This window comes from Anolis carolinensis, chromosome 2 (assembly GCF_035594765.1).
Source record: "Anolis carolinensis isolate JA03-04 chromosome 2, rAnoCar3.1.pri, whole genome shotgun sequence".
Lineage (NCBI taxonomy): Eukaryota > Metazoa > Chordata > Lepidosauria > Squamata > Dactyloidae > Anolis > Anolis carolinensis.
In genome coordinates, this window is record NC_085842.1 from 182485919 (window position 1) to 182501301 (window position 15383).

General features: G+C 43.2%; 1 protein-coding gene across 1 annotated transcript in view; it reads left to right on the forward strand.

Annotated features, from left to right (window-relative positions):
- Window positions 1-15383, forward strand: part of bgn (biglycan) — a 165939-nt gene that overhangs the window by 56535 nt on the left and 94021 nt on the right. The gene's annotated exons all lie outside the window — the stretch shown is intronic.

The window sequence follows — 15383 nt, forward strand, 5'->3', positions numbered from 1 at the left end:
TTATAGTGGAACCATAGTGCTAAAACAGTGCACTATGAAAAACCCCCAGAACTCATGAAATGCACTTAGTGGCTTTGGAAATTTTGAGAACACTTTTTCCTGGTCAGTGACTATACCATTTTCAGCATGGCATAAATATAGTTTAGCATAATGTTGCTGGATCCCATACCTATGCACAACAGACTCCGTGGCTTTGAACTCACCTACAGTGAAACAGTCAATTTACTAAAAAACAAACAAACAAAAAAAAACCCAACCAAACAAACAAAAAAAACATCTGAGCATCCACTGGGCAATGTCCTTGCAGACGGCCAATTCTCTCAGACCAGAAGCAACTCAGGTTGCTCCTGACACGAAAAAAAGAGCTCAAAATCAAAAAAAGAGATAGGCCTGTATCATGAATATTTGTAATATTATTGGTTATACTGGGGCATGCACTTACAGAACATTAGAGAAAAGTATAACAACTTGTACAATGGTTTCTTCTATTCTACATAATGGCCCAGCAGGATCCTGGACTAGATCTCCATAGGATCAGTCCAAGACCTGTTATTGCCTAAAGCAAAGGAATAAGATACTTTCTTCCAACTAGCACTAGTAACAGAATTAAAACTGGAGAGGGCACCTGTACCAAGTGGTATCTTCCAAAATCTACAACCAGTTCTAATTCCCTCCTCTTTCCAATGTTTACCTATTAACCAATTTTTTAAATTGTTAAATGAGTTTCTTGATTTGCAGGCAGTTGAACTAGATGCCCCATGTTGTCTCTTCCATTCTATGATTATTCTATGATTCTATGAGTCATCATAGAAGAAATACGTGGTGGCAGAAGGGAGGGATGAGGGTTGTGTACCCCTAATTCCCTTCCCTTCCTGTTGTTCTCTCTTGTTCTCTCTTTATTCTTAACTGCCTGTCTGCCCATTCTTTTCCAATAAGGACTGTTTGGGAATTAGTGATCTTATACTGCAGTGATTCTCAACCTGTGGGTCCCCAGATGTTTTGGCCTTAAACTCCCAGAAATCCTAACAGCTGGTAAACTGGCTAGGACTTTTGGGAGTTGTAGGTCAAAACACCTGGAGACCCACAGGTTGAGAGCCCTGTTCCACTGTGATAATGCCAAGGCAGGCTTGTTGGAGAGGGTAGCTGGGAATGAATCAAAATGTGTACTAATTAATACAGCAAAATATTTTGTTTTCTATCTCCGTAATAAATGGCTTGTGGAATGTCTGGTACATTTTAACAAGTGGCCTGGGTGAACCAGTACTGAATGACAGCAATGGGTTGTTGTGCATTTTCCGGGCTGTATGGCCATGTTCCAGAAGCATTCAGAACATGGCCATACAACCCGGAAAATGCACAACAACCCAGTGATTCCGGTCATGAAAGCCTTTGACAACACAATGTATGTACATAAACTGTTGTGTAGAAAAGGGAATTTCAGCAAGTTTATTTGTTACCTGGGTGTACGGCAGGCTAACATATGGGTCACAAAACAGAGTGCATAGCACATACAGCTCTGTCCTCCAATATTTTGTCACAATTTGCTGCTGCTGTGCTCCAGGATTTGCCTCCTGAAAGGCCTAACTCATTCTGAATGTGATGCCAGTTCTGACATCTTCCCTGCTACCTTTTTTTGAAATCGCTCCTTCTCAACTACAACAGTTGCAGCCTTTCCTTCCCTATGGGAGCTGGTCCCAGCTGGATTGGGGCATCAGCTGTAGGAATGCAGGCTGGATAGGATGTGACGTCGGCAGGAACATTCCTGGTGTGATCTTTGATCCCTGCAGGGGTTTTGCTAGATTCCCCTGGAATCTAAAACCTTATGCTTATGAATTTGCCCCCATTTTTTCCCTTTCAAACTGGCTGACTATGAACTTCTTTGCTATTTTGGAACAGGTTGAGTGAAAAGTGGTGACAGTGCACATACTAGTAATTTGTGTTGTTTGCCGAAATTCCTTCTTCACAGCCATTAAGGAGACAGGAGCTGTCACCAGTTTTTCTTCTGACAGATAGGGGTTCGAATCACTACTCAGTCATGGAAATCTACCAGGTAACATTGGACAAGTCACACTCTCTCAGCCTTAGAAGAAAGCAAGGGTAGGTAAATCTCCTCTGCACAAATTTTGCTAAGAAAACCCCCATGATCGGTTAACCTGAGGACAGGGGTGTCAAATTCATTTTCATGAATCCATGAATACAGGGCACCAACTATATATTTTTAACATAGCGATTGGTGCCTTTTAGTTTTTATCCAGTTTGGGTTCCCAGATGTCATTGAATGATAACTTCCATCACTTTTTGATTATCTGCCGATGGACTGTGGATAATGGGAATTGCAACCCAACAGCAGTTGTGGCTCTGCGGTTTTGGAAAAGTTATAGGTAAAGGTAAAGGTTTTCCCCTGATGTTAAGTCCAGTCGTGACCGACTCTGGGGATTGGTGCTCATCTCCATTTCTAAGCCGAAGAGCCGGCGTTGTCCGTAGACACCAACAAGGTCATGTGGCCAGCATGACTGCATGGAGCGCCGTTACCTTCCCACTAGAGCGGTATCTATTGATCTACTCACATTTGCATGTTTTCGAACTGCTAGGTTGGCAGGAGCTGGGGCTAACAGCGGGCACTCAATCCGCTTCTGGGATTTGAACCTGGGACCTTTTGGTCCGCAAATTCAGCAGCTCAGCACTTTAACACACTGTGCCACCAGGGGAAAGGTTATAGGACATTGTAAAATCAGACATCATATCCACAAGCATTGTAGCTCAATTCAAACCCCACTATTCTACTAAACAGAACAAACTGAAGACTTCTGATGTAACTCCCATCAGAAGTAACATCAACTTTAGTGATAATGCCTAACGATGAGCTGTAGATGAGTTGTAGTCCAGCATCTGGAATGACATGGCGATCTGGATTTTGCCCATGGGCCTTGAATTTGATGCATATGCATTAAGGTATAAGATCTTAGGCCTTGCAGTTAAGGGAAAGGTACTTAAAATTATTGGCTAAAGAGCTCTTTGAGGATCAGGACATCCGTAGGAATACCAAGCTGGTTGTTTATAAAGCTTTTGTCCTCCCAACCCTGTTAGATGCCTGTGAAACGTGAACTGTTTATAGACGACACACTCAACTCCTGGGAAGATTCCATCAGCATTGCCTCTAAAAAATCCTGCAAATTTCTTGGGAAGACAGGTCGACAAATGTCAGTGTTCTGGAAGAAGCAAAGACCACCAGCATTGAAGTGATGCTCCTACGCCATCAACTCCACTGGACTGGCCACATTGTCTGAAAGCCCAATCACTGTCTCCCGAAGTAATTACTCTACTCCCAACTCAAGAACGGAAAAGGGAATGTTGGTGGACAGGAAAAGAGATTTAAAGATAGGCTTAAAGCCAACCTTAAAAACTGTGGCATAGACACTGAGAACTGGGAAGCCCTGGCTTTGAGCGCTCTAGCTGGAGGTCAGCTGTTACCAGCAGTGCCATGGAATTTGAAGAGGCACAAATGAAGGACGTAAGGGAGAAATGTGTCAAGATGAAAGCACGTCAAGCCAACCCTGACTGGGACCAATATCCACCTGGAAACCAATATCCTCACTGTGGAAGAACATGCAGTTTAAGAAAAGGGCTCTAAAGGATCGAGCATGAGGATTTCCGGTAGTGGCAACATGGCAAACGTCCACGGGACGCTGAGGTTCTCCCAGCGAACTGACCTTGCCTGGCACTAAGGTTGAGCTCAAAGCTCAAGCTCCCCCACACCAACGGATTAAGGTCGATGTGATGCCAAACTCTTAGGGTATCAGACTGGGAATAGCAAGAGTTGACTACACTCAAGGGGCTGGAGTGGCAAAACCGGTCTGACCCTCTGGGTGCAAAGGATGCCCGGTTTAAGCTATGGTCAAGAACACCAGCCACTATTTTAAACTTAAAGATGAAAGAGGGAAGAAGGGAGTCCCTCTACTGCCTTAAGAAAACTAAGACAAACCTAAGGTAAAAGGTTTTCCCCTGATGTTAAGTCCAGTCGTGACCAACTCTGGGGGTTGGTGCTCATCTCCATTTCTAAGCCAAAGAGCCAGCGTTGTCCATAGACATCTCCAAGGTCATGTGGACAGCATGACTGCATGGAACGCCGTTACCTTCCCGCCGGAGCGGTACCTATTGATCTACTCACATTTGCATGTTTCAAACTGCTAGGTTGGCAGAAGCTGGAGCAAACAGCAGGCACTCACTCCGCTCCCGGGATTTGAACCTGAGACCTTTCGGACTGCAAGTTCAGCAGCTCAGTGCTTTAACACACTTTGCCACCGGGGCTCCCAAGACAAACCTATATCATGCTTATTCCATGAAATCTTACATAATTTTCCTTCCTCTGGATTTCCTGAGATATTTGTCTGGTCAAGAATCTCCAAATCTACAAAACACCACTGTACAGAAAAGGCAATGGCAGTGCTCAAAACACCCCTATCACTGTGTGTATTTGTATGTATATTTGTATGGGAGTGAGGTGTGGAATCGCAGCTATCACTTGGCCAGAATAAGATGTTTCTTCTGTATCTTGAATGTATCTAATCTCATTCTGGCAGTGAGATTAGATTCTGGTTCTGGCCCCTGACACAGTCCTGAATTTTCATGGTCATAAAGGGATTGGGAGATTAGTTTCAGATCCTTGATGAACTATACCCCAGTAGCCAGCTTAGAGCCACTCATCATGTTTTTGTTCTGAATATATCTCAGCAACAGCATTACATTCTTTGCATTCCTGGAATGCAAAACCTGATCCCCTTCCTCCCCCACTTTTTTGGTAATTAAGTTCACCAAACTCCTCTAGATTTGTTATTGTTCTTTTTTGAGAGAAGAGGTTGGGGGAAGCTTACAAATAATTGTCATTTGGAAAAGATATTCTACTGAGCAAGGTTCTATCTAACAAATCTTGTGTTGATGAGAATATAAGAAGCACTCTGCTGGATCAGGCTGAGATGTCAGATCTCATACATTTCAACATTTCATGATAGAAACATTTCATTCCCATTTGTGGGCAAGTACAGTAGAGTCTCACTTATCCAAGCCTCATTTATCCAAGCCTCTGGATAATCCAAGCCATTTTTGTAGTCAATGTTTTCAATATATTGTGATATTTTGGTGCTAAATTCATAAATACAGTAATTACAACATAGCATTACTGCGTACTGAACTACTTTTTCTGTCAAATTTGTTGTATAGCATGAAGTTTTGGTGCTTAATTTGTAAAATCATAACCTAATTTAATGTTTAATAGGCTTTTCCTTAAGCCCTCCTTATTATCCAAGATATTCGCTTATCCAAGCTTCTGCCAGCCAGTTTAGCTTGGAAAAGTGAGACTCTACTGTAATAGCAAAAATTATTAATGAGGAAGAAGATATGAGCTAGGAGAAGCTGCAGCAGTTTGTCTTTGCCTGAGCCTCCTGGAAGGAAATGGGTAGACTCTGCTCTCTCTTCTCCTTCTTGTTGAATTAACTGAGAACAAATTATTTTTGGGCTCTGAACTTAGTTTAAATCAAAGGAAGTAAGTTGATGACAAAGGGGGAAAGTGGGAAGAGAAGAGAGAAACCAGGACATTCTCTTTTTTGCAGGTAAATTAATTATTTTATTGGTTCAACTTTACAATGTCTTGCTTACACTTAGTTTCCATTGGTGCTCCCATTTATATGCAATTCATTTCCATGTAACATTGCTTTTAACTGCACCTTCTCTTTTATACATCCTTTTCTTAAAAAAAAAAGGGGTGGGGGAGAAAAAATAGGGGGAAAGAGAAAGAGTGGGGGGAGAGATAGGTGACCTCTGGTCTATCCCAATCTGGTCCCAAATAAAGCTTGTATCATATGCTTCACCCTCTAGACCTCTCTATATTAACTCTTTTCTCATATTACAACATCAACCAAAAAAACTTCAATTTATTCTTCAAAACTCAGAATTGGCAAGCCCTTCTCTTCTTCGTGCAAAAAGTGAATAAAAGGTTTTCAGTCTTTTAAAAAAGTTTTTAATGTCCCTTCTTTTAGTAGATACTAGCTGTGCCTGGCCACGCGTTGCTGTGGCGAAGTATGGTGGTATGGGAAATAAAGTATTGAGGAATTGGTGGTTGTTAAGGTAAAGGGTAAAGGTTTTCCCCTGACATTAAGTCCATTATAAATGGGTTATATAGCTGTGTGGAAGGGCCTTGAGTCTACACTGCCATATAATCCAGTTAAAATCAGATAATCTATATTTTATAGGCAGTGTGGAAGAGGCCTGAGGCCTAACTCTGCCTGTCCCCTGGGCTGAGTGGGTTGCTAGGAGACCAAGTGGGCGGAGCTTAGCGTTCTAACTGGCAGCAATTGGATAAAACACAATTATTCCTCTCCCTCCAATTAGGACTTTATTTTTCTTTTCTTTTTGTTGTATGAACGTAGAGGCATGGATGAGGGGTTGTGCTGCCAAGTTTAGGGTTTCTGGGATGTGTAGTTTTGTTGTTTTGTCCTAGGCCGAAATTTCATTACCCTTTTATATATATAGATGCTTATTTGTCCATTTCAGCCAAGTCCACAATTTTTATCATCCATTCCTCCATTGTTGGTATTGTTGTATTCTTCCATTTCTGTGTGTATAGTAGTCTGGCTGCTGTGGTCATATATTGCCATAGTTTATCCTGGTTATTTTTTATCAGTCAGACCAAGTAGAAAAGTTTCCGGTTTTAGCTGGATGCTTCCCCCTAAAATTTTCTGGATCACTGTTTGCATTTGAATCCAATGTTTCTTGGCATGTTTACATGTCCAGCACATATGATACAAGGACCCCACCCGGACATTTTAAAAGCAGATGAAAACAGTCAGAGGACAAAGAATTCTGGACTTTTGCAAGTGAAACCCACACTCTAATTTTCTGCTCTTTTTTGTCTCTTTAAGGCAGTCTCTTCCTCACACTATCCAGTTATAGTCTCCTATTAGTGATACTGTGATGCAGCTCCTTGAGAGGGATAATAAAAGAAATCTAGTATGTCTCTGTATATCAGTTCATGGGGAACACAACCTACAGTAGAGAGGTGCTATTGTACTGATAGGGTTCTCATAGATGTCTGGCTGCCTAATGTGATAATAAAATGCCAGTCTGCTAGGCCTTTAGATGCCATGATTCAGTAGGCTGAATCATCTTATGTTCTTAAGTGCATTGGGTTTGCATTTTCTTATGGAAATCCCTCCACATTTGCTGCGGTTAGGGGTACAGAACCTTTGTGAATAGGGAAAAAACTGATTTAAAAAACACCAGTTTTTATCCGAGAGAACATATTTCTAGGAATCGCTAGGTTTCCAGTGGCCAATTTACAATAGAATGGTTCTAGATCAATGGTTCTCAACCTGGGATCCCCATATGTTTTTGGCCTTCAACTCCCAGAAATTCTAAAAACTGGTAAACTGGCTGGGATTTCTGGGAATTGTAGGCCAAAAACATCTGGGGACCCCAGGTTGAGAACCACTGTTCTAGATAGAGAACTCATAAATATCTATAGATGTGTTCTCTCTAGTAATGTCTAGGTCCTGTGGCACAACTCTATAGTTAACTTTCTCCAGAAGTTGACCATAGAGTTGTGTTAGAGAACTTATGAGATTCCTAAAGCAAATAAATATTATCAAATCCATGAATAATCAAATCCACAAAAGTAAAATCCACCATTGCAGAAGACTGATGGGCATTCATTCCACTTGCTTCAAACTTGCAAAGTGGTACAGTATGCTTTTGCCTTCTTCTGAGGCTGAGAATGCATTACTTGTCCAAGTGGGTTTCCATGGATAAATGCTGATTCGAATCTTAGTCTTCAGTCATAGTCTGGAGTTATAGTATACACCAGTATAAATGTATTTGGAAATTTGCTATTTGGCACATCCAGACTGGTTGGAAAGTCGCAGATCTTATTCCTGTTATTTTCAGTTTTATACTAGGACAAAACAAACCGGACTGGAGAGCTACCCTGTTTCCCCGAAAATAAGACATCCCCGAAAAATAAGACCTAGTACAGGTTTTGCTGAATTGCTAAATATAAGGGCTCCCCTGAAAGTAAGACCTAGCAAAGTTTGTGTTTGGAAGCACGCCCTCCAAACATAATATCAGAGCATGCAGGATCAATAAATGTATGTACCATAGATGGTTGTACATGGAAATAATGGTGGTAACAAGACATTCTTGATAGGATTCACAGTTTGTCTGGTTATGCTGGTTTGTGATGACAACTACTGTACAGTATATAATAAGTGTTCATTTTTTGTTCAACAATAAATGTGAATTCTTCTTCATGGAAAAATAAGTCATCCCCTGAAAATAAGACCTAGCGCATCTTTGGGAGCAAAAATTAATATAAGACACTGTCTTATTTTCGGGGAAACACGGTAGCATTGATTTAAAAGACCAGAGAGTCCCAGATTTTGTTTCTGTTCTTTCTATTTTAATTTGAAGATCCATACACATTTTTCTTTATCTCAGAATATTTCCTGCCAGCTATCATAGAATCATAGAATCATAGAATAGTAGAGTTGGAAGAGACCACATGGGCCATCTAGTCCAACCCCCTGCTAAGAAGCAGGAAATCGCATTCAAAGCACCCCCGACAGATGGCCATCCAGCCTCTGCTTAAAAGCCTCCAAGGAAGGAGCCTCCACCACGGCCCCGGGGAGAGAGTTCCACTGTCGAACAGCTCTCACAGTGAGGAAGTTCTTCCTGATGTTCAGGTGGAATCTCCTTTCCTGTAGTTTGAAGCCATTGTTCCGTGTCCTAGTCTGCAGGGCAGCAGAAAACAAGCTTGCTCCCTCCTCCCTATGACTTCCCTTCACATATTTGTACATGGCTATCATGTCTCCTCTCAGCCTTCTCTTCTGCAGGCTAAACATGCCCAGCTCTTTAAGCCGCTCCTCATAGGGCTTGTTCTCCAGACCCTTAATCATTTTAGTCGCCCTCCTCTGGACGCTTTCCAGCTTGTCAACATCTCCCTTCAACTGTGGTGCCCAAAATTGGACACAGTATTCCAGGTGTGGTCTGACCAAGGCAGAATAGAGGGGGAGCATGACTTCCCTGGATCTAGACGCTATTCCCCTATTGATGCAGGCCAGAATCCCATTGGCTTTTTTAGCAGCCGCATCACATTGTTGGCTCATGTTTAACTTGTTGTCCACGAGGACTCCAAGGTCTTTTTCGCACACACTGCTGTCAAGCCAGGCGTCCCCCATTCTGTATCTTTGATTTCCATTTTTTCTGCCGAAGTGAAGGATCTTGCATTTGTCCCTGCTGAACTTCATTTTGTTAGTTTCGGCCCATCTCTCTAGTCTGTCAAGATCGTTTTGAATTCTGCTCCTGTCTTCTGGAGTGTTAGCTATCCCTCCCAGTTTTGTGTCGTCTGCAAACTTGATGATCGTGCCTTCTAACCCTTCGTCTAAGTCGTTAATAAAGATGTTGAACAGAACCGGGCCCAGGACGGAGCCCTGCGGCACTCCACTTGTCACTTCTTTCCATGATGAAGACGATGCATTGGTGAGCACCCTTTGGGTTCGTTCGCTTAGCCAATTACAGATCCACCTAACCGTAGTTTTGTCTAGCCCACATTTTACTAGTTTGTTTGCCAGAAGGTCGTGGGGGACTTTGTCGAAGGCCTTACTGAAATCCAGGTACGCTACATCCACGGCATTCCCTGTATCGACCCAACTCGTAACTCTATCAAAAAAAGAGATCAGATTAGTCTGGCATGACTTGTTTTTGGTAAATCCGTGTTGACTATTAGCAATGACCGCATTTGTTTCTAAGTGTTCGCAGACCACTTCCTTAATGATCTTTTCCAGAATTTTGCCTGGTATTGATGTGAGGCTGACCGGACGGTAATTGTTTGGGTCGTTCTTTTTTCCCTTCTTGAAGATAGGGACCACATTCGCCCTCCTCCAATCTGCTGGGACTTCTCCCGTTCTCCAAGAACTCTCGAAGATAATTGCCAGTGGTTCTGAAATAACTTCCGCTAGTTCCTTCAGTACTCTTGGGTGTAGCTGATCTGGCCCTGGGGACTTGAATTCGTTTAGAGAGCCCAAGTGTTCCTGGACAACTTGTTTCCCTATTTGGGGTTGGATTTCCCCCAATCCTTCGTCCATTCCGTGTTGCTGAGGTTGAAGATGGCTTTCTTTTTCTGAGAAGACCGAGGCAAAGAAGGCATTAAGTAGTTCTGCCTTTTCCCTGTCCCCTGTCGCCATCACCCCATCTTCTCCTTGCAATGGCCCTATCGCCTCCTTTTTCTTCCTTTTTCTACCAACGTAAGCAAAAAAGCCTTTTTTGTTGTTTTTTATGTCCCTGGCAAGCCTGAGCTCATTTTGCGCTTTAGCCTTGCGAACCTTTTCCCTACAGGTGTTGGCTATACGTTTGAATTCTTCTTTGGTGATTTCTCCCCTTTTCCACTTCTTGTGCATGTCACTTTTGAGCTTTAGCTCAGTTAGAAGTTCTTTGGACATCCATTCTGGCTTCTTTGCACTTGTCTTATTTTTCTTCTTTGTTGGCACTGTTTGCATTTGCGCCTTGAGTATTTCACTTTTGAAAAACTCCCATCCATCCTTAACTCCCTTGTTTTTTAATATCGGCGTCCATGGAATGCCGCTCAGTAATTCCTTCATTTTTTGGAAGTCAGCTCTCTTAAAGTCCAGAATGCGTGTTTGACTTGTCTTAGTTTCAGCATTCCTTTGTATTGCAAACTGCAGGAGGAGCACATGGTCACTTGCCCCTAAGGATCCAACCACTTCAACTGTATTGATCAGGTCTTCCACATTTGTTAAGATTAGATCAAGAGTTGCTGATCCCCTTGTTGCCTCTTCTACCTTCTGGACCATAAAATTGTCTGCAAGGCAAGTAAGGAATTTGTTGGACTTTGTACTCTTGGCTGAGTTTGTTTTCCAGCAGATATCTGGATAATTGAAATCGCCCATGACTACTATATCTCTTCTTTGTGCCTGTTTGGTCAGCTGTTGACAGAAGGCTTCATCAAGTCCTTCATCCTGACTCGGAGGTCTGTAGTAGACACCCACGACAAGATCTTTTTGAGTCCCGGTTCCCTTGATTCTTATCCAGATGCTTTCAAACTGGTTTCCCGGATTACAGTCTTGCATTTCTTCTGCAACGTAACTGTTTTTGACATATAAAGTTACTCCCCCTCCTCTCCCCTTTGTTCTATTTCTGTGAAAGAGGTTATAGCCCTCAATGGTTAAATTCCAGTGATGGGAGTCATCCCACCAGGTTTCAGTGATGCCTATGACATCGTATGTGTGGTGCTGTGCTAAAAGTTGGAGTTCGTCTTGCTTATTTCCCATGCTCTGAGCATTAGTGTAAAGACATGTAAGCCCCTGTGACCTCCCCTCGAGCTGTTTATTTGGGATTATTGTGCTCTCTGTACTTGGTCCTTGCTGTGTTTGTGCAGCCCTCCGTTTAGCCTTTTGGCGGTTCCCTGTGGTCGTGGGTAATATAGTGTTCACCAGGCTGTTGTTCCCCTCCCCCAGTGGATCTAGTTTAAAGTGCGCCTGATGAGGTTTGTGAGTCTGTGTGCAAAAAGATGTTTTCCTACTTGTGTGAGATGCACCCCATCACTTGCCAGTAGTCCATCCTCTTGGAAGAGTAGACCATGGTCAAGGAAGCCAAAATGCTCCTCTTGACACCATTTTCTGAGCCAGTTATTGACCTGTACTATTTTTCCGGCCCTTGTAGAGCTGTGTCCTACAACGGGGAGGAGGGATGAAAAGATCACATGTACATTATACAGTTTTAGCTTTGTTCCCAGAGCTCGAAAATCATTTGTGATCTTTTGAAAAGTATGCCTAGCGGTGTCATTGGTACCTACATGAATCAACATAAGGTGGGGAGGGTGATGGGGCTTTAGGAGCCTGCTGAGCCTCTGAGTGATATGGTGTTTCTCGAGCCATCCCATCCGGTCTGGAAATGATGGCTTCCGTTCCTCTAAGGAGGGAGTCACCTACTACCAAGACCTGTTTCCTTTGAGGATTGACAGGGTCCCTTTTGTGCAAGACAGTGTGTATGTCCCCTGAAGAGTGTTCCTGTTGAAGTGAATCATGTAGGTGTAAAGTGTTGTCCTCCTCCTCAACATCCCCAGTGCATTCATCAATGACAATCCATTGAGATACATCCGAGAGCCCATTACTCTCCCAAGGATGTTCCTGTTGCTCCTGGTCTATGATTGGGGATGGAGCATTTGCATGATTACATAAGTGTGACTGTGGTGATGCACTGTCCCCGTCAGGGCTATCCCCTGCGCATTGATCAGTGAATTCTATACCAACTCTCTCTGGGCTTTTCAGTTACAGTATTCTGCATGCACCTTTAGATTACAAATGAACATGGATTTCCAAAATAATATCAGAGAGAACAGGAACAAAATCTGGGACTTTATGGTTTGTTTATCAGTTTGGATGTGATGCAAGTCAGTGACGAAAAGGAACAAAATGGAAAAGCATAGAGGAAATAAACTACACACACACACACACACACACACACACACTTTTGTTCAGAATGGGAGAATGTGCCTCACAACATGATTAAGAACCAGGACTTTAGCAAAGACTATACGACCAATTTCCAGATCCTTATCCTTGAATGTACCACATATCCAGTGCCAAAGTACAAGAGTAATGACACCATCTGCCAGCCCTTTCAGACTGAGTTCCTTCTGAGTTTAATTAAAATCCTTACAATAGTGAGGGGGACTAGGAAAACAGCAATACATCCCAACATTTTTACAGATGAAACCCAGGAGATACATGGAGAAGGAACATTAATGTATGGCAGACATTCACAGACTGCAGCCCTCCAGATGTTTGGAACTCTAACTCCCAGAAACCCTGTCCAGATTGTCCAATTGTCAAGAATTCTGGGAGATGAAGTCCCAAACACCTGGAGAGCCACAGGTTGTGGAAGTCTGGTGTATGGCAACAAGAGGAGAAGACAAGAGAGTTTGCAGCAATTTGCCACAATTCTTAAAAAAAACCCTCTTAATTTGAAGCAACTGAAGCAAGCAAGGTCTGGGCAAAGTAAGAGTGGGAGAGAGAGAAACTGGTATATTTTTAAAGCAGCTGAAAATGTTTGTAGAGTGTGGGGAAATGGATTTTCCCAATAACAGTAAAATGTTGTGAGCAGTACTATTGTATTATAAAATATTAAGGGACAGTGTTATCAAACACAACCACCCCACCTCTAATAAAAATGGAGATATTATCCAACTATGAAGTGAAATCCTAGTTTCCTAAAGACACAAGGCCAGGATGAACTACACTGACCTCTATCCCTCTGGTCTCCCTTGATTTCCGGACCAGCAGGAGACCCCAACTCCATGAGACCCAGCTTTCCACATACACACTGACAACCTAGTTCAGCACTTCAACCTGAGCTGCTCCGCGCCAGTGAGCATCTGGAGCTTTGCAGGAGATCACTCCATGACCCAAATAACTTCCATTGCTGTAAAGCTAAAGGTAAAGGTAAAGGTTTCCCCTGACGTTAAGTCCAGTCGTGTCCGACTCTGGGGGTTGGTGCTCATCTCCATTTCTAAGCCGAAGAGCTGGCGTTGTCCGTAGACTCCTCCAAGATCATGTGGCCAGCATGACTGCATGGAACGCCGTTACCTTCCCGCCGGAGAGGTACCTATTGATCTACTCACATTGGAATGTTTTCGAACTGCTAGGTTGGCAAAAGCTGGGGCTAAAAGCGGGCGCTCACTTCGCACCCCGGGTTTGAACATGGGACCTTTCGGTCTGCAAGTTCAGCAGCTCAGTGCTTTAGCACACTGAGCCACCGGAGGCTCCGCTGTATAACTACAATGTACCATATACCTCAATTGACAGGCTCTCTCCTCTCCTATACAAAGTATTTTTTTCTTTTTTCTCTCTCTTCTTTTCCCCTCTGTGAATGTATGCACAAACGCAGGGGAGACAATTAAAACAAATAAGGAAAATAACACTTTCCCACCATGCATGCAGTCAGGCAAGACCCCCTCCTCTCCTAACTATGAACTCAAACTGGAACACCATCTAAACCTTATTCCTTTTATTTTGTTTTATTGCTTTATTTTTACTTTATAGAATCATAGAATTGAAGAGTTGGAAGAGACCTCATGGGCCATCCATTCCAACCCTCTGCCAAGTAGCAGGAAATCGCGTTCAAAGCACCCCCGACAGATGGCCATCCAGCCTCTGCTTAAAAGCCTCCAAAGAAGGAGCCTCCACCACAGTCCGGGGAGAGAGTTCCACTGTCGAACAGCCCTCACAGTGAGGAAGTTCTTCCTGATGTTCAGATGGAATCTCCTTTCCTGTAGTTTGAAGCCATTGTTCCGCGTCCTGGTCTGCAGGGCAGCAGAAAACAAGCTTGCTCCCTCCTCCCTATGACTTTTCTTCACGTATTTGTACATGACTATCATGTCTCCTCTCAGCCTTCTCTTCTGCAGGCTAAACATGCCCAGTTCTTTAAGCCACTCCTCATAGGGCTTGTTCTCCAGACCCTTGATCATTTTAGTTGCCCTCCTCTGGTCGCTTTCCAGCTTGTCAACATCTCCCTTCAATTGAGGTGCCCAGAATTGGACACAGTATTCCAGGTGTGGTCTGACCAAGGCAGAATAGAGGGGGAGCATGACTTCCCTGGATCTAGATGCTATACCCCTATTGATGCAGGCCAGAATCCCATTGGCTTTTTTTGCCACCGCATCACATTGTAGGCTCATGTTTAACTTGTTGCCCATGAGGATTCCAAGGTCTTTTTCACTCGTACTGCTGTCTAGCCAGGCGTCCCCCATTCTGTATCTTTGCATTCCATTTTTTCTGCCGAAGTGAAGTATCTTGCATTTGTCCCTGTTGAACTTCATTTTGTTATTTTCGGCCCATCTATCTAGTCTGTCAAGATTTCTGCTCCTTTGAATTCTGCTCCTTTCTTCTGGAGTGTTAGCTATCCCTCCCAATTTGGTGTCATCTGCAAACTTGATGATTGTGCCTTTTAGCCCTTCGTCTAAGTCATAAATAAAGATGTTGAACAAAACCGGGCCCAGGACAGAACCCCGCGGCACTCCACTCGTGACTTCTTTCCAAGATGACAAAGACGCATTGGTGAGCACCCTTTGGGTTCGTTTGGGTTATTTTATAACTATGAACTATATGAAATAAAAGGCAAACCAATTTCAATCATTTCAGGAATTCTTCTCCCATCGTGAGCAGAAGGCATGGCTGGACAATAATCTGTGGGACAAAAGGCCTTCCTGACAACCAGTGGTGGGCCATCCACTTGTCACCTGGAACTTCCCCTCTGGGTATCCCAGGAAAAGACTCTGATGGCCCACTCATCTCCAATAGATATTTCTTGGACCTTTTCAT